Below are 26,006 nucleotides of genomic sequence, written 5' to 3'. Positions count from 1 at the left end.
TTTCTTCATAAGCATTAATCTTATTTTGTCAATTAGGAACATTCAGCACCCACCCGCTATCAAGGCAGCTGCCTATCATGTCATGCCCTACCTGCACAGGTGTGCTGGCTACTCAAATGATCCAATTAAGGAGGCCATTTAGTCAGCAGCAGCAGAAGTCCTGTGCCTGGACGCTCCAACAGGGGCCAGACACAAGCAGAAGCAGAAGCAGCAGAAGCAGCAGCAGCACCACCTTTTGTTTTTTGGCTGCAGCAGCAGCAAGGCCCACAGGGCTGGCTAGCTGGCTAGCCAGCAAGCAGGTAGCAATGAAAGTAGGAATCTTTCTTTTTAACCCTGTAAGGGGGTGGTGCACTGTACCCGAAGATACTGCCATATCGGGTCAATGCATAGGGCGACGGAAGCAAGCTTCGAAATCGGCCCCCGTTCTCAAAAATCCATTTAATATATGGTCCCCAGATAGGGGACGTATCAGATATTAAACTGATAAGAACAGATACTACACTTGATCTTAGCCAAAAGGCCGAGAAGCGATAACCGTGAAAGGGGCGGGCCCAACAAGGTCCCCTTCATGGGCACTATCACTGCTTGCTGTCAGGGAGGCTGCCAGACAATTTTCCATGCACACTCTGGGCTGGGGGGCAGTCAACCACCAGTACACACAGCAGAACCTAAACCCATACCATTATTGCTAAGCAGCAAGACAGGGGCCCATTGCACTCCCACGGGGCCTTTTTAAATGCAATCCATAACCCGGATTTGCCAGGAACCCTTCTTACTCCTCCTACTTGCATGTGACACTGGGCTTAGGATCTGCATAGGAAACACACACACAAGCACACACCTACCTTTGTTGCCTGCAGATGCCTCCTTGGCTGTCCCCAAACGGTATCAAACCAACACCCACGGGAAGCTGTAAGCATAGAGGACATGCCTGCACCCCATTGGACTTACCTGTGTGGGTTAAATCCGGGTTATTTGACAACCTATGGCGGTGATGGTTCTGCTCAGGCAGAGCAGTGCTGATGCTCCTCATAAAGCTGTCGCTGCTGTGAAGGTTCTAGGTGACATCACAAATCCCTTTGGTTACATACACAACAAAGCTGGGTTGTTGTTGTTTACACTCTGCAAGGCCTGTGGAAGTGAGTGACATCATAGCACTGTAGTTCTGAGGGTTCAAGATGGATGCAACAATCTCCTGTTGCTTCTATGAAGGCCGTAATAGACGACATCACCAAACAGCTCCATAGTCACATACACAGCAAAGGAGAGATGTTGTTTACACCTAGTGATGTCAGTGGTATTGAGTGACATCACAGCACAGTGCTAAGGCTCCTGGGCCTGGACACAGCAGCGGCTGCAATATCTCAACGGAGAATACGTTTATATCTATGTGTGTGTGTGCGCATATATATATATATATATATATATATATATATATATATATATTTCTCCGCCGAAATCACTTTTAAACCCATTTCCACCTTTTTTTCCCTTCTCTTCCTCTTACTTTTTTTTCACGTTTTTTTACGTTTTTCTCCTTTTCGCCTCTTTTCTGGGCGTATTATTCTTCTTTTTCTTCTTTTTTTTCGTCTAATGCATACCCCATCAGTGCAGCAATGCTTATTCAATACCGCCAGCAGATGGAGACACTGGGGGATAATTTTCTAAGGATTTATACTGATTTTTCCTGTCTGAATTTGTCGCACAGAAAGTTGCAGGCCAAATATGTGTGACATTTCTGCGACTTTAGCTTCTAGAGCATTTTTACAACATTATACATAGGTGCTGAATACATAAAAAGCGACTGTTCAGCGACAGACAAGTCGCATCGGCTGAAAGTAGGCCAGAATGTCAGTCCATGTTGGAGCAGGTTTAGATACAGTCTAAAGCATAGATCTCAAAGTCTGTGCACAGAATTTAGCAAGGGCCTCGCACCTTCTGATGCATCAGGTAGGTGCACAATAGCATAGCCTAACCCTCTGTACTTTGGTCTATATTGATGCGGGACATAGACAGCCAGCTGATGACCAATCCATTAGTGCAATGGATGGCTGGAAGCATTTGTCTTTGCCTTTGCAATACCACAGAAGCAATGCATGGTCAATGTACAGCAATGACACACCTGTGTGAACAGCCAGGAGACCCCCCCCCCCCCCCCCCATGTTATGTTACATAGTTACATAGTTAGTACGGTCGAAAAAAGACATATGTCCATCACGTTCAACCAGGGAATTAAGGGGTAGGGGTGTGGCGCGATATTGGGGAAGGGATGAGATTTTATATTTCTTCATAAGCATTAATCTTATTTTGTCAATTAGGAACATTCAGCACCCACCCGCTATCAAGGCAGCTGCCTATCATGTCATGCCCTACCTGCACAGGTGTGCTGGCTACTCAAATGATCCAATTAAGGAGGCCATTTAGTCAGCAGCAGCAGAAGTCCTGTGCCTGGACGCTCCAACAGGGGCCAGACACAAGCAGAAGCAGAAGCAGCAGAAGCAGCAGCAGCACCACCTTTTGTTTTTTGGCTGCAGCAGCAGCAAGGCCCACAGGGCTGGCTAGCTGGCTAGCCAGCAAGCAGGTAGCAATGAAAGTAGGAATCTTTCTTTTTAACCCTGTAAGGGGGTGGTGCACTGTACCCGAAGATACTGCCATATCGGGTCAATGCATAGGGCGACGGAAGCAAGCTTCGAAATCGGCCCCCGTTCTCAAAAATCCATTTAATATATGGTCCCCAGATAGGGGACGTATCAGATATTAAACTGATAAGAACAGATACTACACTTGATCTTAGCCAAAAGGCCGAGAAGCGATAACCGTGAAAGGGGCGGGCCCAACAAGGTCCCCTTCATGGGCACTATCACTGCTTGCTGTCAGGGAGGCTGCCAGACAATTTTCCATGCACACTCTGGGCTGGGGGGCAGTCAACCACCAGTACACACAGCAGAACCTAAACCCATACCATTATTGCTAAGCAGCAAGACAGGGGCCCATTGCACTCCCACGGGGCCTTTTTAAATGCAATCCATAACCCGGATTTGCCAGGAACCCTTCTTACTCCTCCTACTTGCATGTGACACTGGGCTTAGGATCTGCATAGGAAACACACACACAAGCACACACCTACCTTTGTTGCCTGCAGATGCCTCCTTGGCTGTCCCCAAACGGTATCAAACCAACACCCACGGGAAGCTGTAAGCATAGAGGACATGCCTGCACCCCATTGGACTTACCTGTGTGGGTTAAATCCGGGTTATTTGACAACCTATGGCGGTGATGGTTCTGCTCAGGCAGAGCAGTGCTGATGCTCCTCATAAAGCTGTCGCTGCTGTGAAGGTTCTAGGTGACATCACAAATCCCTTTGGTTACATACACAACAAAGCTGGGTTGTTGTTGTTTACACTCTGCAAGGCCTGTGGAAGTGAGTGACATCATAGCACTGTAGTTCTGAGGGTTCAAGATGGATGCAACAATCTCCTGTTGCTTCTATGAAGGCCGTAATAGACGACATCACCAAACAGCTCCATAGTCACATACACAGCAAAGGAGAGATGTTGTTTACACCTAGTGATGTCAGTGGTATTGAGTGACATCACAGCACAGTGCTAAGGCTCCTGGGCCTGGACACAGCAGCGGCTGCAATATCTCAACGGAGAATACGTTTATATCTATGTGTGTGTGTGCGCATATATATATATATATATATATATATATATATATATATATATATATATTTCTCCGCCGAAATCACTTTTAAACCCATTTCCACCTTTTTTTCCCTTCTCTTCCTCTTACTTTTTTTTCACGTTTTTTTACGTTTTTCTCCTTTTCGCCTCTTTTCTGGGCGTATTATTCTTCTTTTTCTTCTTTTTTTTCGTCTAATGCATACCCCATCAGTGCAGCAATGCTTATTCAATACCGCCAGCAGATGGAGACACTGGGGGATAATTTTCTAAGGATTTATACTGATTTTTCCTGTCTGAATTTGTCGCACAGAAAGTTGCAGGCCAAATATGTGTGACATTTCTGCGACTTTAGCTTCTAGAGCATTTTTACAACATTATACATAGGTGCTGAATACATAAAAAGCGACTGTTCAGCGACAGACAAGTCGCATCGGCTGAAAGTAGGCCAGAATGTCAGTCCATGTTGGAGCAGGTTTAGATACAGTCTAAAGCATAGATCTCAAAGTCTGTGCACAGAATTTAGCAAGGGCCTCGCACCTTCTGATGCATCAGGTAGGTGCACAATAGCATAGCCTAACCCTCTGTACTTTGGTCTATATTGATGCGGGACATAGACAGCCAGCTGATGACCAATCCATTAGTGCAATGGATGGCTGGAAGCATTTGTCTTTGCCTTTGCAATACCACAGAAGCAATGCATGGTCAATGTACAGCAATGACACACCTGTGTGAACAGCCAGGAGACCCCCCCCCCCCCATGTTATGTTACATAGTTACATAGTTAGTACGGTCGAAAAAAGACATATGTCCATCACGTTCAACCAGGGAATTAAGGGGTAGGGGTGTGGCGCGATATTGGGGAAGGGATGAGATTTTATATTTCTTCATAAGCATTAATCTTATTTTGTCAATTAGGAACATTCAGCACCCACCCGCTATCAAGGCAGCTGCCTATCATGTCATGCCCTACCTGCACAGGTGTGCTGGCTACTCAAATGATCCAATTAAGGAGGCCATTTAGTCAGCAGCAGCAGAAGTCCTGTGCCTGGACGCTCCAACAGGGGCCAGACACAAGCAGAAGCAGAAGCAGCAGAAGCAGCAGCAGCACCACCTTTTGTTTTTTGGCTGCAGCAGCAGCAAGGCCCACAGGGCTGGCTAGCTGGCTAGCCAGCAAGCAGGTAGCAATGAAAGTAGGAATCTTTCTTTTTAACCCTGTAAGGGGGTGGTGCACTGTACCCGAAGATACTGCCATATCGGGTCAATGCATAGGGCGACGGAAGCAAGCTTCGAAATCGGCCCCCGTTCTCAAAAATCCATTTAATATATGGTCCCCAGATAGGGGACGTATCAGATATTAAACTGATAAGAACAGATACTACACTTGATCTTAGCCAAAAGGCCGAGAAGCGATAACCGTGAAAGGGGCGGGCCCAACAAGGTCCCCTTCATGGGCACTATCACTGCTTGCTGTCAGGGAGGCTGCCAGACAATTTTCCATGCACACTCTGGGCTGGGGGGCAGTCAACCACCAGTACACACAGCAGAACCTAAACCCATACCATTATTGCTAAGCAGCAAGACAGGGGCCCATTGCACTCCCACGGGGCCTTTTTAAATGCAATCCATAACCCGGATTTGCCAGGAACCCTTCTTACTCCTCCTACTTGCATGTGACACTGGGCTTAGGATCTGCATAGGAAACACACACACAAGCACACACCTACCTTTGTTGCCTGCAGATGCCTCCTTGGCTGTCCCCAAACGGTATCAAACCAACACCCACGGGAAGCTGTAAGCATAGAGGACATGCCTGCACCCCATTGGACTTACCTGTGTGGGTTAAATCCGGGTTATTTGACAACCTATGGCGGTGATGGTTCTGCTCAGGCAGAGCAGTGCTGATGCTCCTCATAAAGCTGTCGCTGCTGTGAAGGTTCTAGGTGACATCACAAATCCCTTTGGTTACATACACAACAAAGCTGGGTTGTTGTTGTTTACACTCTGCAAGGCCTGTGGAAGTGAGTGACATCATAGCACTGTAGTTCTGAGGGTTCAAGATGGATGCAACAATCTCCTGTTGCTTCTATGAAGGCCGTAATAGACGACATCACCAAACAGCTCCATAGTCACATACACAGCAAAGGAGAGATGTTGTTTACACCTAGTGATGTCAGTGGTATTGAGTGACATCACAGCACAGTGCTAAGGCTCCTGGGCCTGGACACAGCAGCGGCTGCAATATCTCAACGGAGAATACGTTTATATCTATGTGTGTGTGTGCGCATATATATATATATATATATATATATATATATATATATATATATATATTTCTCCGCCGAAATCACTTTTAAACCCATTTCCACCTTTTTTTCCCTTCTCTTCCTCTTACTTTTTTTTCACGTTTTTTTACGTTTTTCTCCTTTTCGCCTCTTTTCTGGGCGTATTATTCTTCTTTTTCTTCTTTTTTTTCGTCTAATGCATACCCCATCAGTGCAGCAATGCTTATTCAATACCGCCAGCAGATGGAGACACTGGGGGATAATTTTCTAAGGATTTATACTGATTTTTCCTGTCTGAATTTGTCGCACAGAAAGTTGCAGGCCAAATATGTGTGACATTTCTGCGACTTTAGCTTCTAGAGCATTTTTACAACATTATACATAGGTGCTGAATACATAAAAAGCGACTGTTCAGCGACAGACAAGTCGCATCGGCTGAAAGTAGGCCAGAATGTCAGTCCATGTTGGAGCAGGTTTAGATACAGTCTAAAGCATAGATCTCAAAGTCTGTGCACAGAATTTAGCAAGGGCCTCGCACCTTCTGATGCATCAGGTAGGTGCACAATAGCATAGCCTAACCCTCTGTACTTTGGTCTATATTGATGCGGGACATAGACAGCCAGCTGATGACCAATCCATTAGTGCAATGGATGGCTGGAAGCATTTGTCTTTGCCTTTGCAATACCACAGAAGCAATGCATGGTCAATGTACAGCAATGACACACCTGTGTGAACAGCCAGGAGACCCCCCCCCCCCCCATGTTATGTTACATAGTTACATAGTTAGTACGGTCGAAAAAAGACATATGTCCATCACGTTCAACCAGGGAATTAAGGGGTAGGGGTGTGGCGCGATATTGGGGAAGGGATGAGATTTTATATTTCTTCATAAGCATTAATCTTATTTTGTCAATTAGGAACATTCAGCACCCACCCGCTATCAAGGCAGCTGCCTATCATGTCATGCCCTACCTGCACAGGTGTGCTGGCTACTCAAATGATCCAATTAAGGAGGCCATTTAGTCAGCAGCAGCAGAAGTCCTGTGCCTGGACGCTCCAACAGGGGCCAGACACAAGCAGAAGCAGAAGCAGCAGAAGCAGCAGCAGCACCACCTTTTGTTTTTTGGCTGCAGCAGCAGCAAGGCCCACAGGGCTGGCTAGCTGGCTAGCCAGCAAGCAGGTAGCAATGAAAGTAGGAATCTTTCTTTTTAACCCTGTAAGGGGGTGGTGCACTGTACCCGAAGATACTGCCATATCGGGTCAATGCATAGGGCGACGGAAGCAAGCTTCGAAATCGGCCCCCGTTCTCAAAAATCCATTTAATATATGGTCCCCAGATAGGGGACGTATCAGATATTAAACTGATAAGAACAGATACTACACTTGATCTTAGCCAAAAGGCCGAGAAGCGATAACCGTGAAAGGGGCGGGCCCAACAAGGTCCCCTTCATGGGCACTATCACTGCTTGCTGTCAGGGAGGCTGCCAGACAATTTTCCATGCACACTCTGGGCTGGGGGGCAGTCAACCACCAGTACACACAGCAGAACCTAAACCCATACCATTATTGCTAAGCAGCAAGACAGGGGCCCATTGCACTCCCACGGGGCCTTTTTAAATGCAATCCATAACCCGGATTTGCCAGGAACCCTTCTTACTCCTCCTACTTGCATGTGACACTGGGCTTAGGATCTGCATAGGAAACACACACACAAGCACACACCTACCTTTGTTGCCTGCAGATGCCTCCTTGGCTGTCCCCAAACGGTATCAAACCAACACCCACGGGAAGCTGTAAGCATAGAGGACATGCCTGCACCCCATTGGACTTACCTGTGTGGGTTAAATCCGGGTTATTTGACAACCTATGGCGGTGATGGTTCTGCTCAGGCAGAGCAGTGCTGATGCTCCTCATAAAGCTGTCGCTGCTGTGAAGGTTCTAGGTGACATCACAAATCCCTTTGGTTACATACACAACAAAGCTGGGTTGTTGTTGTTTACACTCTGCAAGGCCTGTGGAAGTGAGTGACATCATAGCACTGTAGTTCTGAGGGTTCAAGATGGATGCAACAATCTCCTGTTGCTTCTATGAAGGCCGTAATAGACGACATCACCAAACAGCTCCATAGTCACATACACAGCAAAGGAGAGATGTTGTTTACACCTAGTGATGTCAGTGGTATTGAGTGACATCACAGCACAGTGCTAAGGCTCCTGGGCCTGGACACAGCAGCGGCTGCAATATCTCAACGGAGAATACGTTTATATCTATGTGTGTGTGTGCGCATATATATATATATATATATATATATATATATATATATATATTTCTCCGCCGAAATCACTTTTAAACCCATTTCCACCTTTTTTTCCCTTCTCTTCCTCTTACTTTTTTTTCACGTTTTTTTACGTTTTTCTCCTTTTCGCCTCTTTTCTGGGCGTATTATTCTTCTTTTTCTTCTTTTTTTTCGTCTAATGCATACCCCATCAGTGCAGCAATGCTTATTCAATACCGCCAGCAGATGGAGACACTGGGGGATAATTTTCTAAGGATTTATACTGATTTTTCCTGTCTGAATTTGTCGCACAGAAAGTTGCAGGCCAAATATGTGTGACATTTCTGCGACTTTAGCTTCTAGAGCATTTTTACAACATTATACATAGGTGCTGAATACATAAAAAGCGACTGTTCAGCGACAGACAAGTCGCATCGGCTGAAAGTAGGCCAGAATGTCAGTCCATGTTGGAGCAGGTTTAGATACAGTCTAAAGCATAGATCTCAAAGTCTGTGCACAGAATTTAGCAAGGGCCTCGCACCTTCTGATGCATCAGGTAGGTGCACAATAGCATAGCCTAACCCTCTGTACTTTGGTCTATATTGATGCGGGACATAGACAGCCAGCTGATGACCAATCCATTAGTGCAATGGATGTCTGGAAGCATTTGTCTTTGCCTTTGCAATACCACAGAAGCAATGCATGGTCAATGTACAGCAATGACACACCTGTGTGAACAGCCAGGAGACCCCCCCCCCCCCCCCCCATGTTATGTTACATAGTTACATAGTTAGTACGGTCGAAAAAAGACATATGTCCATCACGTTCAACCAGGGAATTAAGGGGTAGGGGTGTGGCGCGATATTGGGGAAGGGATGAGATTTTATATTTCTTCATAAGCATTAATCTTATTTTGTCAATTAGGAACATTCAGCACCCACCCGCTATCAAGGCAGCTGCCTATCATGTCATGCCCTACCTGCACAGGTGTGCTGGCTACTCAAATGATCCAATTAAGGAGGCCATTTAGTCAGCAGCAGCAGAAGTCCTGTGCCTGGACGCTCCAACAGGGGCCAGACACAAGCAGAAGCAGAAGCAGCAGAAGCAGCAGCAGCACCACCTTTTGTTTTTTGGCTGCAGCAGCAGCAAGGCCCACAGGGCTGGCTAGCTGGCTAGCCAGCAAGCAGGTAGCAATGAAAGTAGGAATCTTTCTTTTTAACCCTGTAAGGGGGTGGTGCACTGTACCCGAAGATACTGCCATATCGGGTCAATGCATAGGGCGACGGAAGCAAGCTTCGAAATCGGCCCCCGTTCTCAAAAATCCATTTAATATATGGTCCCCAGATAGGGGACGTATCAGATATTAAACTGATAAGAACAGATACTACACTTGATCTTAGCCAAAAGGCCGAGAAGCGATAACCGTGAAAGGGGCGGGCCCAACAAGGTCCCCTTCATGGGCACTATCACTGCTTGCTGTCAGGGAGGCTGCCAGACAATTTTCCATGCACACTCTGGGCTGGGGGGCAGTCAACCACCAGTACACACAGCAGAACCTAAACCCATACCATTATTGCTAAGCAGCAAGACAGGGGCCCATTGCACTCCCACGGGGCCTTTTTAAATGCAATCCATAACCCGGATTTGCCAGGAACCCTTCTTACTCCTCCTACTTGCATGTGACACTGGGCTTAGGATCTGCATAGGAAACACACACACAAGCACACACCTACCTTTGTTGCCTGCAGATGCCTCCTTGGCTGTCCCCAAACGGTATCAAACCAACACCCACGGGAAGCTGTAAGCATAGAGGACATGCCTGCACCCCATTGGACTTACCTGTGTGGGTTAAATCCGGGTTATTTGACAACCTATGGCGGTGATGGTTCTGCTCAGGCAGAGCAGTGCTGATGCTCCTCATAAAGCTGTCGCTGCTGTGAAGGTTCTAGGTGACATCACAAATCCCTTTGGTTACATACACAACAAAGCTGGGTTGTTGTTGTTTACACTCTGCAAGGCCTGTGGAAGTGAGTGACATCATAGCACTGTAGTTCTGAGGGTTCAAGATGGATGCAACAATCTCCTGTTGCTTCTATGAAGGCCGTAATAGACGACATCACCAAACAGCTCCATAGTCACATACACAGCAAAGGAGAGATGTTGTTTACACCTAGTGATGTCAGTGGTATTGAGTGACATCACAGCACAGTGCTAAGGCTCCTGGGCCTGGACACAGCAGCGGCTGCAATATCTCAACGGAGAATACGTTTATATCTATGTGTGTGTGTGCGCATATATATATATATATATATATATATATATATATATATATATATATATTTCTCCGCCGAAATCACTTTTAAACCCATTTCCACCTTTTTTTCCCTTCTCTTCCTCTTACTTTTTTTTCACGTTTTTTTACGTTTTTCTCCTTTTCGCCTCTTTTCTGGGCGTATTATTCTTCTTTTTCTTCTTTTTTTTCGTCTAATGCATACCCCATCAGTGCAGCAATGCTTATTCAATACCGCCAGCAGATGGAGACACTGGGGGATAATTTTCTAAGGATTTATACTGATTTTTCCTGTCTGAATTTGTCGCACAGAAAGTTGCAGGCCAAATATGTGTGACATTTCTGCGACTTTAGCTTCTAGAGCATTTTTACAACATTATACATAGGTGCTGAATACATAAAAAGCGACTGTTCAGCGACAGACAAGTCGCATCGGCTGAAAGTAGGCCAGAATGTCAGTCCATGTTGGAGCAGGTTTAGATACAGTCTAAAGCATAGATCTCAAAGTCTGTGCACAGAATTTAGCAAGGGCCTCGCACCTTCTGATGCATCAGGTAGGTGCACAATAGCATAGCCTAACCCTCTGTACTTTGGTCTATATTGATGCGGGACATAGACAGCCAGCTGATGACCAATCCATTAGTGCAATGGATGGCTGGAAGCATTTGTCTTTGCCTTTGCAATACCACAGAAGCAATGCATGGTCAATGTACAGCAATGACACACCTGTGTGAACAGCCAGGAGACCCCCCCCCCCCCCCCCCCATGTTATGTTACATAGTTACATAGTTAGTACGGTCGGAAAAAGACATATGTCCATCACGTTCAACCAGGGAATTAAGGGGTAGGGGTGTGGCGCGATATTGGGGAAGGGATGAGATTTTATATTTCTTCATAAGCATTAATCTTATTTTGTCAATTAGGAACATTCAGCACCCACCCGCTATCAAGGCAGCTGCCTATCATGTCATGCCCTACCTGCACAGGTGTGCTGGCTACTCAAATGATCCAATTAAGGAGGCCATTTAGTCAGCAGCAGCAGAAGTCCTGTGCCTGGACGCTCCAACAGGGGCCAGACACAAGCAGAAGCAGAAGCAGCAGAAGCAGCAGCAGCACCACCTTTTGTTTTTTGGCTGCAGCAGCAGCAAGGCCCACAGGGCTGGCTAGCTGGCTAGCCAGCAAGCAGGTAGCAATGAAAGTAGGAATCTTTCTTTTTAACCCTGTAAGGGGGTGGTGCACTGTACCCGAAGATACTGCCATATCGGGTCAATGCATAGGGCGACGGAAGCAAGCTTCGAAATCGGCCCCCGTTCTCAAAAATCCATTTAATATATGGTCCCCAGATAGGGGACGTATCAGATATTAAACTGATAAGAACAGATACTACACTTGATCTTAGCCAAAAGGCCGAGAAGCGATAACCGTGAAAGGGGCGGGCCCAACAAGGTCCCCTTCATGGGCACTATCACTGCTTGCTGTCAGGGAGGCTGCCAGACAATTTTCCATGCACACTCTGGGCTGGGGGGCAGTCAACCACCAGTACACACAGCAGAACCTAAACCCATACCATTATTGCTAAGCAGCAAGACAGGGGCCCATTGCACTCCCACGGGGCCTTTTTAAATGCAATCCATAACCCGGATTTGCCAGGAACCCTTCTTACTCCTCCTACTTGCATGTGACACTGGGCTTAGGATCTGCATAGGAAACACACACACAAGCACACACCTACCTTTGTTGCCTGCAGATGCCTCCTTGGCTGTCCCCAAACGGTATCAAACCAACACCCACGGGAAGCTGTAAGCATAGAGGACATGCCTGCACCCCATTGGACTTACCTGTGTGGGTTAAATCCGGGTTATTTGACAACCTATGGCGGTGATGGTTCTGCTCAGGCAGAGCAGTGCTGATGCTCCTCATAAAGCTGTCGCTGCTGTGAAGGTTCTAGGTGACATCACAAATCCCTTTGGTTACATACACAACAAAGCTGGGTTGTTGTTGTTTACACTCTGCAAGGCCTGTGGAAGTGAGTGACATCATAGCACTGTAGTTCTGAGGGTTCAAGATGGATGCAACAATCTCCTGTTGCTTCTATGAAGGCCGTAATAGACGACATCACCAAACAGCTCCATAGTCACATACACAGCAAAGGAGAGATGTTGTTTACACCTAGTGATGTCAGTGGTATTGAGTGACATCACAGCACAGTGCTAAGGCTCCTGGGCCTGGACACAGCAGCGGCTGCAATATCTCAACGGAGAATACGTTTATATCTATGTGTGTGTGTGCGCATATATATATATATATATATATATATATATATATATATATATATATTTCTCCGCCGAAATCACTTTTAAACCCATTTCCACCTTTTTTTCCCTTCTCTTCCTCTTACTTTTTTTTCACGTTTTTTTACGTTTTTCTCCTTTTCGCCTCTTTTCTGGGCGTATTATTCTTCTTTTTCTTCTTTTTTTTCGTCTAATGCATACCCCATCAGTGCAGCAATGCTTATTCAATACCGCCAGCAGATGGAGACACTGGGGGATAATTTTCTAAGGATTTATACTGATTTTTCCTGTCTGAATTTGTCGCACAGAAAGTTGCAGGCCAAATATGTGTGACATTTCTGCGACTTTAGCTTCTAGAGCATTTTTACAACATTATACATAGGTGCTGAATACATAAAAAGCGACTGTTCAGCGACAGACAAGTCGCATCGGCTGAAAGTAGGCCAGAATGTCAGTCCATGTTGGAGCAGGTTTAGATACAGTCTAAAGCATAGATCTCAAAGTCTGTGCACAGAATTTAGCAAGGGCCTCGCACCTTCTGATGCATCAGGTAGGTGCACAATAGCATAGCCTAACCCTCTGTACTTTGGTCTATATTGATGCGGGACATAGACAGCCAGCTGATGACCAATCCATTAGTGCAATGGATGGCTGGAAGCATTTGTCTTTGCCTTTGCAATACCACAGAAGCAATGCATGGTCAATGTACAGCAATGACACACCTGTGTGAACAGCCAGGAGACCCCCCCCCCCCATGTTATGTTACATAGTTACATAGTTAGTACGGTCGAAAAAAGACATATGTCCATCACGTTCAACCAGGGAATTAAGGGGTAGGGGTGTGGCGCGATATTGGGGAAGGGATGAGATTTTATATTTCTTCATAAGCATTAATCTTATTTTGTCAATTAGGAACATTCAGCACCCACCCGCTATCAAGGCAGCTGCCTATCATGTCATGCCCTACCTGCACAGGTGTGCTGGCTACTCAAATGATCCAATTAAGGAGGCCATTTAGTCAGCAGCAGCAGAAGTCCTGTGCCTGGACGCTCCAACAGGGGCCAGACACAAGCAGAAGCAGCAGAAGCAGCAGCAGCACCACCTTTTGTTTTTTGGCTGCAGCAGCAGCAAGGCCCACAGGGCTGGCTAGCTGGCTAGCCAGCAAGCAGGTAGCAATGAAAGTAGGAATCTTTCTTTTTAACCCTGTAAGGGGGTGGTGCACTGTACCCGAAGATACTGCCATATCGGGTCAATGCATAGGGCGACGGAAGCAAGCTTCGAAATCGGCCCCCGTTCTCAAAAATCCATTTAATATATGGTCCCCAGATAGGGGACGTATCAGATATTAAACTGATAAGAACAGATACTACACTTGATCTTAGCCAAAAGGCCGAGAAGCGATAACCGTGAAAGGGGCGGGCCCAACAAGGTCCCCTTCATGGGCACTATCACTGCTTGCTGTCAGGGAGGCTGCCAGACAATTTTCCATGCACACTCTGGGCTGGGGGGCAGTCAACCACCAGTACACACAGCAGAACCTAAACCCATACCATTATTGCTAAGCAGCAAGACAGGGGCCCATTGCACTCCCACGGGGCCTTTTTAAATGCAATCCATAACCCGGATTTGCCAGGAACCCTTCTTACTCCTCCTACTTGCATGTGACACTGGGCTTAGGATCTGCATAGGAAACACACACACAAGCACACACCTACCTTTGTTGCCTGCAGATGCCTCCTTGGCTGTCCCCAAACGGTATCAAACCAACACCCACGGGAAGCTGTAAGCATAGAGGACATGCCTGCACCCCATTGGACTTACCTGTGTGGGTTAAATCCGGGTTATTTGACAACCTATGGCGGTGATGGTTCTGCTCAGGCAGAGCAGTGCTGATGCTCCTCATAAAGCTGTCGCTGCTGTGAAGGTTCTAGGTGACATCACAAATCCCTTTGGTTACATACACAACAAAGCTGGGTTGTTGTTGTTTACACTCTGCAAGGCCTGTGGAAGTGAGTGACATCATAGCACTGTAGTTCTGAGGGTTCAAGATGGATGCAACAATCTCCTGTTGCTTCTATGAAGGCCGTAATAGACGACATCACCAAACAGCTCCATATCACATACACAGCAAAGGAGAGATGTTGTTTACACCTAGTGATGTCAGTGGTATTGAGTGACATCACAGCACAGTGCTAAGGCTCCTGGGCCTGGACACAGCAGCGGCTGCAATATCTCAACGGAGAATACGTTTATATCTATGTGTGTGTGTGCGCATATATATATATATATATATATATATATATATATATATATATATATATATATTCTCCGCCGAAATCACTTTTAAACCCATTTCCACCTTTTTTTCCCTTCTCTTCCTCTTACTTTTTTTTCACGTTTTTTTACGTTTTTCTCCTTTTCGCCTCTTTTCTGGGCGTATTATTCTTCTTTTTCTTCTTTTTTTTCGTCTAATGCATACCCCATCAGTGCAGCAATGCTTATTCAATACCGCCAGCAGATGGAGACACTGGGGGATAATTTTCTAAGGATTTATACTGATTTTTCCTGTCTGAATTTGTCGCACAGAAAGTTGCAGGCCAAATATGTGTGACATTTCTGCGACTTTAGCTTCTAGAGCATTTTTACAACATTATACATAGGTGCTGAATACATAAAAAGCGACTGTTCAGCGACAGACAAGTCGCATCGGCTGAAAGTAGGCCAGAATGTCAGTCCATGTTGGAGCAGGTTTAGATACAGTCTAAAGCATAGATCTCAAAGTCTGTGCACAGAATTTAGCAAGGGCCTCGCACCTTCTGATGCATCAGGTAGGTGCACAATAGCATAGCCTAACCCTCTGTACTTTGGTCTATATTGATGCGGGACATAGACAGCCAGCTGATGACCAATCCATTAGTGCAATGGATGGCTGGAAGCATTTGTCTTTGCCTTTGCAATACCACAGAAGCAATGCATGGTCAATGTACAGCAATGACACACCTGTGTGAACAGCCAGGAGACCCCCCCCCCCCCCCCATGTTATGTTACATAGTTACATAGTTAGTACGGTCGAAAAAAGACATATGTCCATCACGTTCAACCAGGGAATTAAGGGGTAGGGGTGTGGCGCGATATTGGGGAAGGGATGAGATTTTATATTTCTTCATAAGCATTAATCTTATTTTGTCAATTAGGAACATTCAGCACCCACCCGCTATCAAGGCAGCTGCCTATCATGTCATGCCCTACCTGCACAGGTGTGCTGGCTACTCAAATGATCCAATTAAGGAGGCCATTTAGTCAGCAGCAGCAGAAGTCCTGTGCCTGGACGCTCCAACAGGGGCCAGACACAAGCAGAAGCAGAAGCAGCAGAAGCAGCAGCAGCACCACCTTTTGTTTTTTGGCTGCAGCAGCAGCAAGGCCCACAGGGCTGGCTAGCTGGCTAGCCAGCAAGCAGGTAGCAATGAAAGTAGGAATCTTTCTTTTTAACCCTGTAAGGGGGTGGTGCACTGTACCCGAAGATACTGCCATATCGGGTCAATGCATAGGGCGACGGAAGCAAGCTTCGAAATCGGCCCCCGTTCTCAAAAATCCTTTTAATATATGGTCCCCAGATAGGGGACGTATCAGATATTAAACTGATAAGAACAGATACTACACTTGATCTTAGCCAAAAGGCCGAGAAGCGATAACCGTGAAAGGGGCGGGCCCAACAAGGTCCCCTTCATGGGCACTATCACTGCTTGCTGTCAGGGAGGCTGCCAGACAATTTTCCATGCACACTCTGGGCTGGGGGGCAGTCAACCACCAGTACACACAGCAGAACCTAAACCCATACCATTATTGCTAAGCAGCAAGACAGGGGCCCATTGCACTCCCACGGGGCCTTTTTAAATGCAATCCATAACCCGGATTTGCCAGGAACCCTTCTTACTCCTCCTACTTGCATGTGACACTGGGCTTAGGATCTGCATAGGAAACACACACACAAGCACACACCTACCTTTGTTGCCTGCAGATGCCTCCTTGGCTGTCCCCAAACGGTATCAAACCAACACCCACGGGAAGCTGTAAGCATAGAGGACATGCCTGCACCCCATTGGACTTACCTGTGTGGGTTAAATCCGGGTTATTTGACAACCTATGGCGGTGATGGTTCTGCTCAGGCAGAGCAGTGCTGATGCTCCTCATAAAGCTGTCGCTGCTGTGAAGGTTCTAGGTGACATCACAAATCCCTTTGGTTACATACACAACAAAGCTGGGTTGTTGTTGTTTACACTCTGCAAGGCCTGTGGAAGTGAGTGACATCATAGCACTGTAGTTCTGAGGGTTCAAGATGGATGCAACAATCTCCTGTTGCTTCTATGAAGGCCGTAATAGACGACATCACCAAACAGCTCCATAGTCACATACACAGCAAAGGAGAGATGTTGTTTACACCTAGTGATGTCAGTGGTATTGAGTGACATCACAGCACAGTGCTAAGGCTCCTGGGCCTGGACACAGCAGCGGCTGCAATATCTCAACGGAGAATACGTTTATATCTATGTGTGTGTGTGCGCATATATATATATATATATATATATATATATATATATATATATATATTTCTCCGCCGAAATCACTTTTAAACCCATTTCCACCTTTTTTTCCCTTCTCTTCCTCTTACTTTTTTTTCACGTTTTTTTACGTTTTTCTCCTTTTCGCCTCTTTTCTGGGCGTATTATTCTTCTTTTTCTTCTTTTTTTTCGTCTAATGCATACCCCATCAGTGCAGCAATGCTTATTCAATACCGCCAGCAGATGGAGACACTGGGGGATAATTTTCTAAGGATTTATACTGATTTTTCCTGTCTGAATTTGTCGCACAGAAAGTTGCAGGCCAAATATGTGTGACATTTCTGCGACTTTAGCTTCTAGAGCATTTTTACAACATTATACATAGGTGCTGAATACATAAAAAGCGACTGTTCAGCGACAGACAAGTCGCATCGGCTGAAAGTAGGCCAGAATGTCAGTCCATGTTGGAGCAGGTTTAGATACAGTCTAAAGCATAGATCTCAAAGTCTGTGCACAGAATTTAGCAAGGGCCTCGCACCTTCTGATGCATCAGGTAGGTGCACAATAGCATAGCCTAACCCTCTGTACTTTGGTCTATATTGATGCGGGACATAGACAGCCAGCTGATGACCAATCCATTAGTGCAATGGATGGCTGGAAGCATTTGTCTTTGCCTTTGCAATACCACAGAAGCAATGCATGGTCAATGTACAGCAATGACACACCTGTGTGAACAGCCAGGAGACCCCCCCCCCCCATGTTATGTTACATAGTTACATAGTTAGTACGGTCGAAAAAAGACATATGTCCATCACGTTCAACCAGGGAATTAAGGGGTAGGGGTGTGGCGCGATATTGGGGAAGGGATGAGATTTTATATTTCTTCATAAGCATTAATCTTATTTTGTCAATTAGGAACATTCAGCACCCACCCGCTATCAAGGCAGCTGCCTATCATGTCATGCCCTACCTGCACAGGTGTGCTGGCTACTCAAATGATCCAATTAAGGAGGCCATTTAGTCAGCAGCAGCAGAAGTCCTGTGCCTGGACGCTCCAACAGGGGCCAGACACAAGCAGAAGCAGAAGCAGCAGAAGCAGCAGCAGCACCACCTTTTGTTTTTTGGCTGCAGCAGCAGCAAGGCCCACAGGGCTGGCTAGCTGGCTAGCCAGCAAGCAGGTAGCAATGAAAGTAGGAATCTTTCTTTTTAACCCTGTAAGGGGGTGGTGCACTGTACCCGAAGATACTGCCATATCGGGTCAATGCATAGGGCGACGGAAGCAAGCTTCGAAATCGGCCCCCGTTCTCAAAAATCCATTTAATATATGGTCCCCAGATAGGGGACGTATCAGATATTAAACTGATAAGAACAGATACTACACTTGATCTTAGCCAAAAGGCCGAGAAGCGATAACCGTGAAAGGGGCGGGCCCAACAAGGTCCCCTTCATGGGCACTATCACTGCTTGCTGTCAGGGAGGCTGCCAGACAATTTTCCATGCACACTCTGGGCTGGGGGGCAGTCAACCACCAGTACACACAGCAGAACCTAAACCCATACCATTATTGCTAAGCAGCAAGACAGGGGCCCATTGCACTCCCACGGGGCCTTTTTAAATGCAATCCATAACCCGGATTTGCCAGGAACCCTTCTTACTCCTCCTACTTGCATGTGACACTGGGCTTAGGATCTGCATAGGAAACACACACACAAGCACACACCTACCTTTGTTGCCTGCAGATGCCTCCTTGGCTGTCCCCAAACGGTATCAAACCAACACCCACGGGAAGCTGTAAGCATAGAGGACATGCCTGCACCCCATTGGACTTACCTGTGTGGGTTAAATCCGGGTTATTTGACAACCTATGGCGGTGATGGTTCTGCTCAGGCAGAGCAGTGCTGATGCTCCTCATAAAGCTGTCGCTGCTGTGAAGGTTCTAGGTGACATCACAAATCCCTTTGGTTACATACACAACAAAGCTGGGTTGTTGTTGTTTACACTCTGCAAGGCCTGTGGAAGTGAGTGACATCATAGCACTGTAGTTCTGAGGGTTCAAGATGGATGCAACAATCTCCTGTTGCTTCTATGAAGGCCGTAATAGACGACATCACCAAACAGCTCCATAGTCACATACACAGCAAAGGAGAGATGTTGTTTACACCTAGTGATGTCAGTGGTATTGAGTGACATCACAGCACAGTGCTAAGGCTCCTGGGCCTGGACACAGCAGCGGCTGCAATATCTCAACGGAGAATACGTTTATATCTATGTGTGTGTGTGCGCATATATATATATATATATATATATATATATATATATATATATATTTCTCCGCCGAAATCACTTTTAAACCCATTTCCACCTTTTTTTCCCTTCTCTTCCTCTTACTTTTTTTTCACGTTTTTTTACGTTTTTCTCCTTTTCGCCTCTTTTCTGGGCGTATTATTCTTCTTTTTCTTCTTTTTTTTCGTCTAATGCATACCCCATCAGTGCAGCAATGCTTATTCAATACCGCCAGCAGATGGAGACACTGGGGGATAATTTTCTAAGGATTTATACTGATTTTTCCTGTCTGAATTTGTCGCACAGAAAGTTGCAGGCCAAATATGTGTGACATTTCTGCGACTTTAGCTTCTAGAGCATTTTTACAACATTATACATAGGTGCTGAATACATAAAAAGCGACTGTTCAGCGACAGACAAGTCGCATCGGCTGAAAGTAGGCCAGAATGTCAGTCCATGTTGGAGCAGGTTTAGATACAGTCTAAAGCATAGATCTCAAAGTCTGTGCACAGAATTTAGCAAGGGCCTCGCACCTTCTGATGCATCAGGTAGGTGCACAATAGCATAGCCTAACCCTCTGTACTTTGGTCTATATTGATGCGGGACATAGACAGCCAGCTGATGACCAATCCATTAGTGCAATGGATGGCTGGAAGCATTTGTCTTTGCCTTTGCAATACCACAGAAGCAATGCATGGTCAATGTACAGCAATGACACACCTGTGTGAACAGCCAGGAGACCCCCCCCCCCCCCCCATGTTATGTTACATAGTTACATAGTTAGTACGGTCGAAAAAAGACATATGTCCATCACGTTCAACCAGGGAATTAAGGGGTAGGGGTGTGGCGCGATATTGGGGAAGGGATGAGATTTTATATTTCTTCATAAGCATTAATCTTATTTTGTCAATTAGGAACATTCAGCACCCACCCGCTATCAAGGCAGCTGCCTATCATGTCATGCCCTACCTGCACAGGTGTGCTGGCTACTCAAATGATCCAATTAAGGAGGCCATTTAGTCAGCAGCAGCAGAAGTCCTGTGCCTGGACGCTCCAACAGGGGCCAGACACAAGCAGAAGCAGAAGCAGCAGAAGCAGCAGCAGCACCACCTTTTGTTTTTTGGCTGCAGCAGCAGCAAGGCCCACAGGGCTGGCTAGCTGGCTAGCCAGCAAGCAGGTAGCAATGAAAGTAGGAATCTTTCTTTTTAACCCTGTAAGGGGGTGGTGCACTGTACCCGAAGATACTGCCATATCGGGTCAATGCATAGGGCGACGGAAGCAAGCTTCGAAATCGGCCCCCGTTCTCAAAAATCCATTTAATATATGGTCCCCAGATAGGGGACGTATCAGATATTAAACTGATAAGAACAGATACTACACTTGATCTTAGCCAAAAGGCCGAGAAGCGATAACCGTGAAAGGGGCGGGCCCAACAAGGTCCCCTTCATGGGCACTATCACTGCTTGCTGTCAGGGAGGCTGCCAGACAATTTTCCATGCACACTCTGGGCTGGGGGGCAGTCAACCACCAGTACACACAGCAGAACCTAAACCCATACCATTATTGCTAAGCAGCAAGACAGGGGCCCATTGCACTCCCACGGGGCCTTTTTAAATGCAATCCATAACCCGGATTTGCCAGGAACCCTTCTTACTCCTCCTACTTGCATGTGACACTGGGCTTAGGATCTGCATAGGAAACACACACACAAGCACACACCTACCTTTGTTGCCTGCAGATGCCTCCTTGGCTGTCCCCAAACGGTATCAAACCAACACCCACGGGAAGCTGTAAGCATAGAGGACATGCCTGCACCCCATTGGACTTACCTGTGTGGGTTAAATCCGGGTTATTTGACAACCTATGGCGGTGATGGTTCTGCTCAGGCAGAGCAGTGGCTGATGCTCCTCATAAAGCTGTCGCTGCTGTGAAGGTTCTAGGTGACATCACAAATCCCTTTGGTTACATACACAACAAAGCTGGGTTGTTGTTGTTTACACTCTGCAAGGCCTGTGGAAGTGAGTGACATCATAGCACTGTAGTTCTGAGGGTTCAAGATGGATGCAACAATCTCCTGTTGCTTCTATGAAGGCCGTAATAGACGACATCACCAAACAGCTCCATAGTCACATACACAGCAAAGGAGAGATGTTGTTTACACCTAGTGATGTCAGTGGTATTGAGTGACATCACAGCACAGTGCTAAGGCTCCTGGGCCTGGACACAGCAGCGGCTGCAATATCTCAACGGAGAATACGTTTATATCTATGTGTGTGTGTGCGCATATATATATATATATATATATATATATATATATATATATATATTTCTCCGCCGAAATCACTTTTAAACCCATTTCCACCTTTTTTTCCCTTCTCTTCCTCTTACTTTTTTTTCACGTTTTTTTACGTTTTTCTCCTTTTCGCCTCTTTTCTGGGCGTATTATTCTTCTTTTTCTTCTTTTTTTTCGTCTAATGCATACCCCATCAGTGCAGCAATGCTTATTCAATACCGCCAGCAGATGGAGACACTGGGGGATAATTTTCTAAGGATTTATACTGATTTTTCCTGTCTGAATTTGTCGCACAGAAAGTTGCAGGCCAAATATGTGTGACATTTCTGCGACTTTAGCTTCTAGAGCATTTTTACAACATTATACATAGGTGCTGAATACATAAAAAGCGACTGTTCAGCGACAGACAAGTCGCATCGGCTGAAAGTAGGCCAGAATGTCAGTCCATGTTGGAGCAGGTTTAGATACAGTCTAAAGCATAGATCTCAAAGTCTGTGCACAGAATTTAGCAAGGGCCTCGCACCTTCTGATGCATCAGGTAGGTGCACAATAGCATAGCCTAACCCTCTGTACTTTGGTCTATATTGATGCGGGACATAGACAGCCAGCTGATGACCAATCCATTAGTGCAATGGATGGCTGGAAGCATTTGTCTTTGCCTTTGCAATACCACAGAAGCAATGCATGGTCAATGTACAGCAATGACACACCTGTGTGAACAGCCAGGAGACCCCCCCCCCCCCCCATGTTATGTTACATAGTTACATAGTTAGTACGGTCGAAAAAAGACATATGTCCATCACGTTCAACCAGGGAATTAAGGGGTAGGGGTGTGGCGCGATATTGGGGAAGGGATGAGATTTTATATTTCTTCATAAGCATTAATCTTATTTTGTCAATTAGGAACATTCAGCACCCACCCGCTATCAAGGCAGCTGCCTATCATGTCATGCCCTACCTGCACAGGTGTGCTGGCTACTCAAATGATCCAATTAAGGAGGCCATTTAGTCAGCAGCAGCAGAAGTCCTGTGCCTGGACGCTCCAACAGGGGCCAGACACAAGCAGAAGCAGAAGCAGCAGAAGCAGCAGCAGCACCACCTTTTGTTTTTTGGCTGCAGCAGCAGCAAGGCCCACAGGGCTGGCTAGCTGGCTAGCCAGCAAGCAGGTAGCAATGAAAGTAGGAATCTTTCTTTTTAACCCTGTAAGGGGGTGGTGCACTGTACCCGAAGATACTGCCATATCGGGTCAATGCATAGGGCGACGGAAGCAAGCTTCGAAATCGGCCCCCGTTCTCAAAAATCCATTTAATATATGGTCCCCAGATAGGGGACGTATCAGATATTAAACTGATAAGAACAGATACTACACTTGATCTTAGCCAAAAGGCCGAGAAGCGATAACCGTGAAAGGGGCGGGCCCAACAAGGTCCCCTTCATGGGCACTATCACTGCTTGCTGTCAGGGAGGCTGCCAGACAATTTTCCATGCACACTCTGGGCTGGGGGGCAGTCAACCACCAGTACACACAGCAGAACCTAAACCCATACCATTATTGCTAAGCAGCAAGACAGGGGCCCATTGCACTCCCACGGGGCCTTTTTAAATGCAATCCATAACCCGGATTTGCCAGGAACCCTTCTTACTCCTCCTACTTGCATGTGACACTGGGCTTAGGATCTGCATAGGAAACACACACACAAGCACACACCTACCTTTGTTGCCTGCAGATGCCTCCTTGGCTGTCCCCAAACGGTATCAAACCAACACCCACGGGAAGCTGTAAGCATAGAGGACATGCCTGCACCCCATTGGACTTACCTGTGTGGGTTAAATCCGGGTTATTTGACAACCTATGGCGGTGATGGTTCTGCTCAGGCAGAGCAGTGCTGATGCTCCTCATAAAGCTGTCGCTGCTGTGAAGGTTCTAGGTGACATCACAAATCCCTTTGGTTACATACACAACAAAGCTGGGTTGTTGTTGTTTACACTCTGCAAGGCCTGTGGAAGTGAGTGACATCATAGCACTGTAGTTCTGAGGGTTCAAGATGGATGCAACAATCTCCTGTTGCTTCTATGAAGGCCGTAATAGACGACATCACCAAACAGCTCCATAGTCACATACACAGCAAAGGAGAGATGTTGTTTACACCTAGTGATGTCAGTGGTATTGAGTGACATCACAGCACAGTGCTAAGGCTCCTGGGCCTGGACACAGCAGCGGCTGCAATATCTCAACGGAGAATACGTTTATATCTATGTGTGTGTGTGCGCATATATATATATATATATATATATATATATATATATATATATATATCTCCGCCGAAATCACTTTTAAACCCATTTCCACCTTTTTTTCCCTTCTCTTCCTCTTACTTTTTTTTCACGTTTTTTTACGTTTTTCTCCTTTTCGCCTCTTTTCTGGGCGTATTATTCTTCTTTTTCTTCTTTTTTTTCGTCTAATGCATACCCCATCAGTGCAGCAATGCTTATTCAATACCGCCAGCAGATGGAGACACTGGGGGATAATTTTCTAAGGATTTATACTGATTTTTCCTGTCTGAATTTGTCGCACAGAAAGTTGCAGGCCAAATATGTGTGACATTTCTGCGACTTTAGCTTCTAGAGCATTTTTACAACATTATACATAGGTGCTGAATACATAAAAAGCGACTGTTCAGCGACAGACAAGTCGCATCGGCTGAAAGTAGGCCAGAATGTCAGTCCATGTTGGAGCAGGTTTAGATACAGTCTAAAGCATAGATCTCAAAGTCTGTGCACAGAATTTAGCAAGGGCCTCGCACCTTCTGATGCATCAGGTAGGTGCACAATAGCATAGCCTAACCCTCTGTACTTTGGTCTATATTGATGCGGGACATAGACAGCCAGCTGATGACCAATCCATTAGTGCAATGGATGGCTGGAAGCATTTGTCTTTGCCTTTGCAATACCACAGAAGCAATGCATGGTCAATGTACAGCAATGACACACCTGTGTGAACAGCCAGGAGACCCCCCCCCCCCCCATGTTATGTTACATAGTTACATAGTTAGTACGGTCGAAAAAAGACATATGTCCATCACGTTCAACCAGGGAATTAAGGGGTAGGGGTGTGGCGCGATATTGGGGAAGGGATGAGATTTTATATTTCTTCATAAGCATTAATCTTATTTTGTCAATTAGGAACATTCAGCACCCACCCGCTATCAAGGCAGCTGCCTATCATGTCATGCCCTACCTGCACAGGTGTGCTGGCTACTCAAATGATCCAATTAAGGAGGCCATTTAGTCAGCAGCAGCAGAAGTCCTGTGCCTGGACGCTCCAACAGGGGCCAGACACAAGCAGAAGCAGAAGCAGCAGAAGCAGCAGCAGCACCACCTTTTGTTTTTTGGCTGCAGCAGCAGCAAGGCCCACAGGGCTGGCTAGCTGGCTAGCCAGCAAGCAGGTAGCAATGAAAGTAGGAATCTTTCTTTTTAACCCTGTAAGGGGGTGGTGCACTGTACCCGAAGATACTGCCATATCGGGTCAATGCATAGGGCGACGGAAGCAAGCTTCGAAATCGGCCCCCGTTCTCAAAAATCCATTTAATATATGGTCCCCAGATAGGGGACGTATCAGATATTAAACTGATAAGAACAGATACTACACTTGATCTTAGCCAAAAGGCCGAGAAGCGATAACCGTGAAAGGGGCGGGCCCAACAAGGTCCCCTTCATGGGCACTATCACTGCTTGCTGTCAGGGAGGCTGCCAGACAATTTTCCATGCACACTCTGGGCTGGGGGGCAGTCAACCACCAGTACACACAGCAGAACCTAAACCCATACCATTATTGCTAAGCAGCAAGACAGGGGCCCATTGCACTCCCACGGGGCCTTTTTAAATGCAATCCATAACCCGGATTTGCCAGGAACCCTTCTTACTCCTCCTACTTGCATGTGACACTGGGCTTAGGATCTGCATAGGAAACACACACACAAGCACACACCTACCTTTGTTGCCTGCAGATGCCTCCTTGGCTGTCCCCAAACGGTATCAAACCAACAC

General features: G+C 46.3%; 12 non-coding genes across 12 annotated transcripts; all 12 read right to left on the bottom strand.

Moving 5' to 3' along the window:
• Positions 1-341: 341 nt before the first annotated feature.
• Positions 342-532, bottom strand: LOC130345461 (U2 spliceosomal RNA). Its single transcript, XR_008884176.1, has one exon. It is a non-coding gene; the product is annotated as a U2 spliceosomal RNA (small nuclear RNA).
• A 2,091-nt stretch (positions 533-2,623) lies between these two features.
• LOC130345460 (U2 spliceosomal RNA) lies at positions 2,624-2,814 on the bottom strand. The gene has a single exon (XR_008884174.1). It is a non-coding gene; the product is annotated as a U2 spliceosomal RNA (small nuclear RNA).
• A 2,092-nt stretch (positions 2,815-4,906) lies between these two features.
• LOC130345459 (U2 spliceosomal RNA) lies at positions 4,907-5,097 on the bottom strand. Its single transcript, XR_008884173.1, has one exon. It is a non-coding gene; the product is annotated as a U2 spliceosomal RNA (small nuclear RNA).
• A 2,093-nt stretch (positions 5,098-7,190) lies between these two features.
• On the bottom strand, positions 7,191-7,381 carry LOC130345458 (U2 spliceosomal RNA). The gene has a single exon (XR_008884172.1). It is a non-coding gene; the product is annotated as a U2 spliceosomal RNA (small nuclear RNA).
• Positions 7,382-9,472: 2,091 nt separating this feature from the next.
• LOC130345457 (U2 spliceosomal RNA) lies at positions 9,473-9,663 on the bottom strand. Its single transcript, XR_008884171.1, has one exon. It is a non-coding gene; the product is annotated as a U2 spliceosomal RNA (small nuclear RNA).
• A 2,098-nt stretch (positions 9,664-11,761) lies between these two features.
• Positions 11,762-11,952, bottom strand: LOC130345455 (U2 spliceosomal RNA). Its single transcript, XR_008884170.1, has one exon. It is a non-coding gene; the product is annotated as a U2 spliceosomal RNA (small nuclear RNA).
• A 2,083-nt stretch (positions 11,953-14,035) lies between these two features.
• LOC130345453 (U2 spliceosomal RNA) lies at positions 14,036-14,226 on the bottom strand. The gene has a single exon (XR_008884168.1). It is a non-coding gene; the product is annotated as a U2 spliceosomal RNA (small nuclear RNA).
• A 2,097-nt stretch (positions 14,227-16,323) lies between these two features.
• LOC130345412 (U2 spliceosomal RNA) lies at positions 16,324-16,514 on the bottom strand. The gene has a single exon (XR_008884135.1). It is a non-coding gene; the product is annotated as a U2 spliceosomal RNA (small nuclear RNA).
• A 2,089-nt stretch (positions 16,515-18,603) lies between these two features.
• Positions 18,604-18,794, bottom strand: LOC130345452 (U2 spliceosomal RNA). The gene has a single exon (XR_008884167.1). It is a non-coding gene; the product is annotated as a U2 spliceosomal RNA (small nuclear RNA).
• Positions 18,795-20,885: 2,091 nt separating this feature from the next.
• LOC130345451 (U2 spliceosomal RNA) lies at positions 20,886-21,076 on the bottom strand. The gene has a single exon (XR_008884166.1). It is a non-coding gene; the product is annotated as a U2 spliceosomal RNA (small nuclear RNA).
• Positions 21,077-23,167: 2,091 nt separating this feature from the next.
• On the bottom strand, positions 23,168-23,358 carry LOC130345450 (U2 spliceosomal RNA). The gene has a single exon (XR_008884165.1). It is a non-coding gene; the product is annotated as a U2 spliceosomal RNA (small nuclear RNA).
• Positions 23,359-25,447: 2,089 nt separating this feature from the next.
• LOC130345449 (U2 spliceosomal RNA) lies at positions 25,448-25,638 on the bottom strand. The gene has a single exon (XR_008884164.1). It is a non-coding gene; the product is annotated as a U2 spliceosomal RNA (small nuclear RNA).
• Between the last annotated feature and the right edge of the window lie 368 nt (positions 25,639-26,006).

This window comes from Hyla sarda, unplaced genomic scaffold (assembly GCF_029499605.1).
Source record: "Hyla sarda isolate aHylSar1 unplaced genomic scaffold, aHylSar1.hap1 scaffold_751, whole genome shotgun sequence".
Taxonomy (NCBI): Eukaryota; Metazoa; Chordata; class Amphibia; order Anura; family Hylidae; genus Hyla; species Hyla sarda.
The sequence above is the reverse complement of the archived record's forward strand: the minus strand, read 5'-3'. Positions and strand labels throughout refer to the sequence as shown.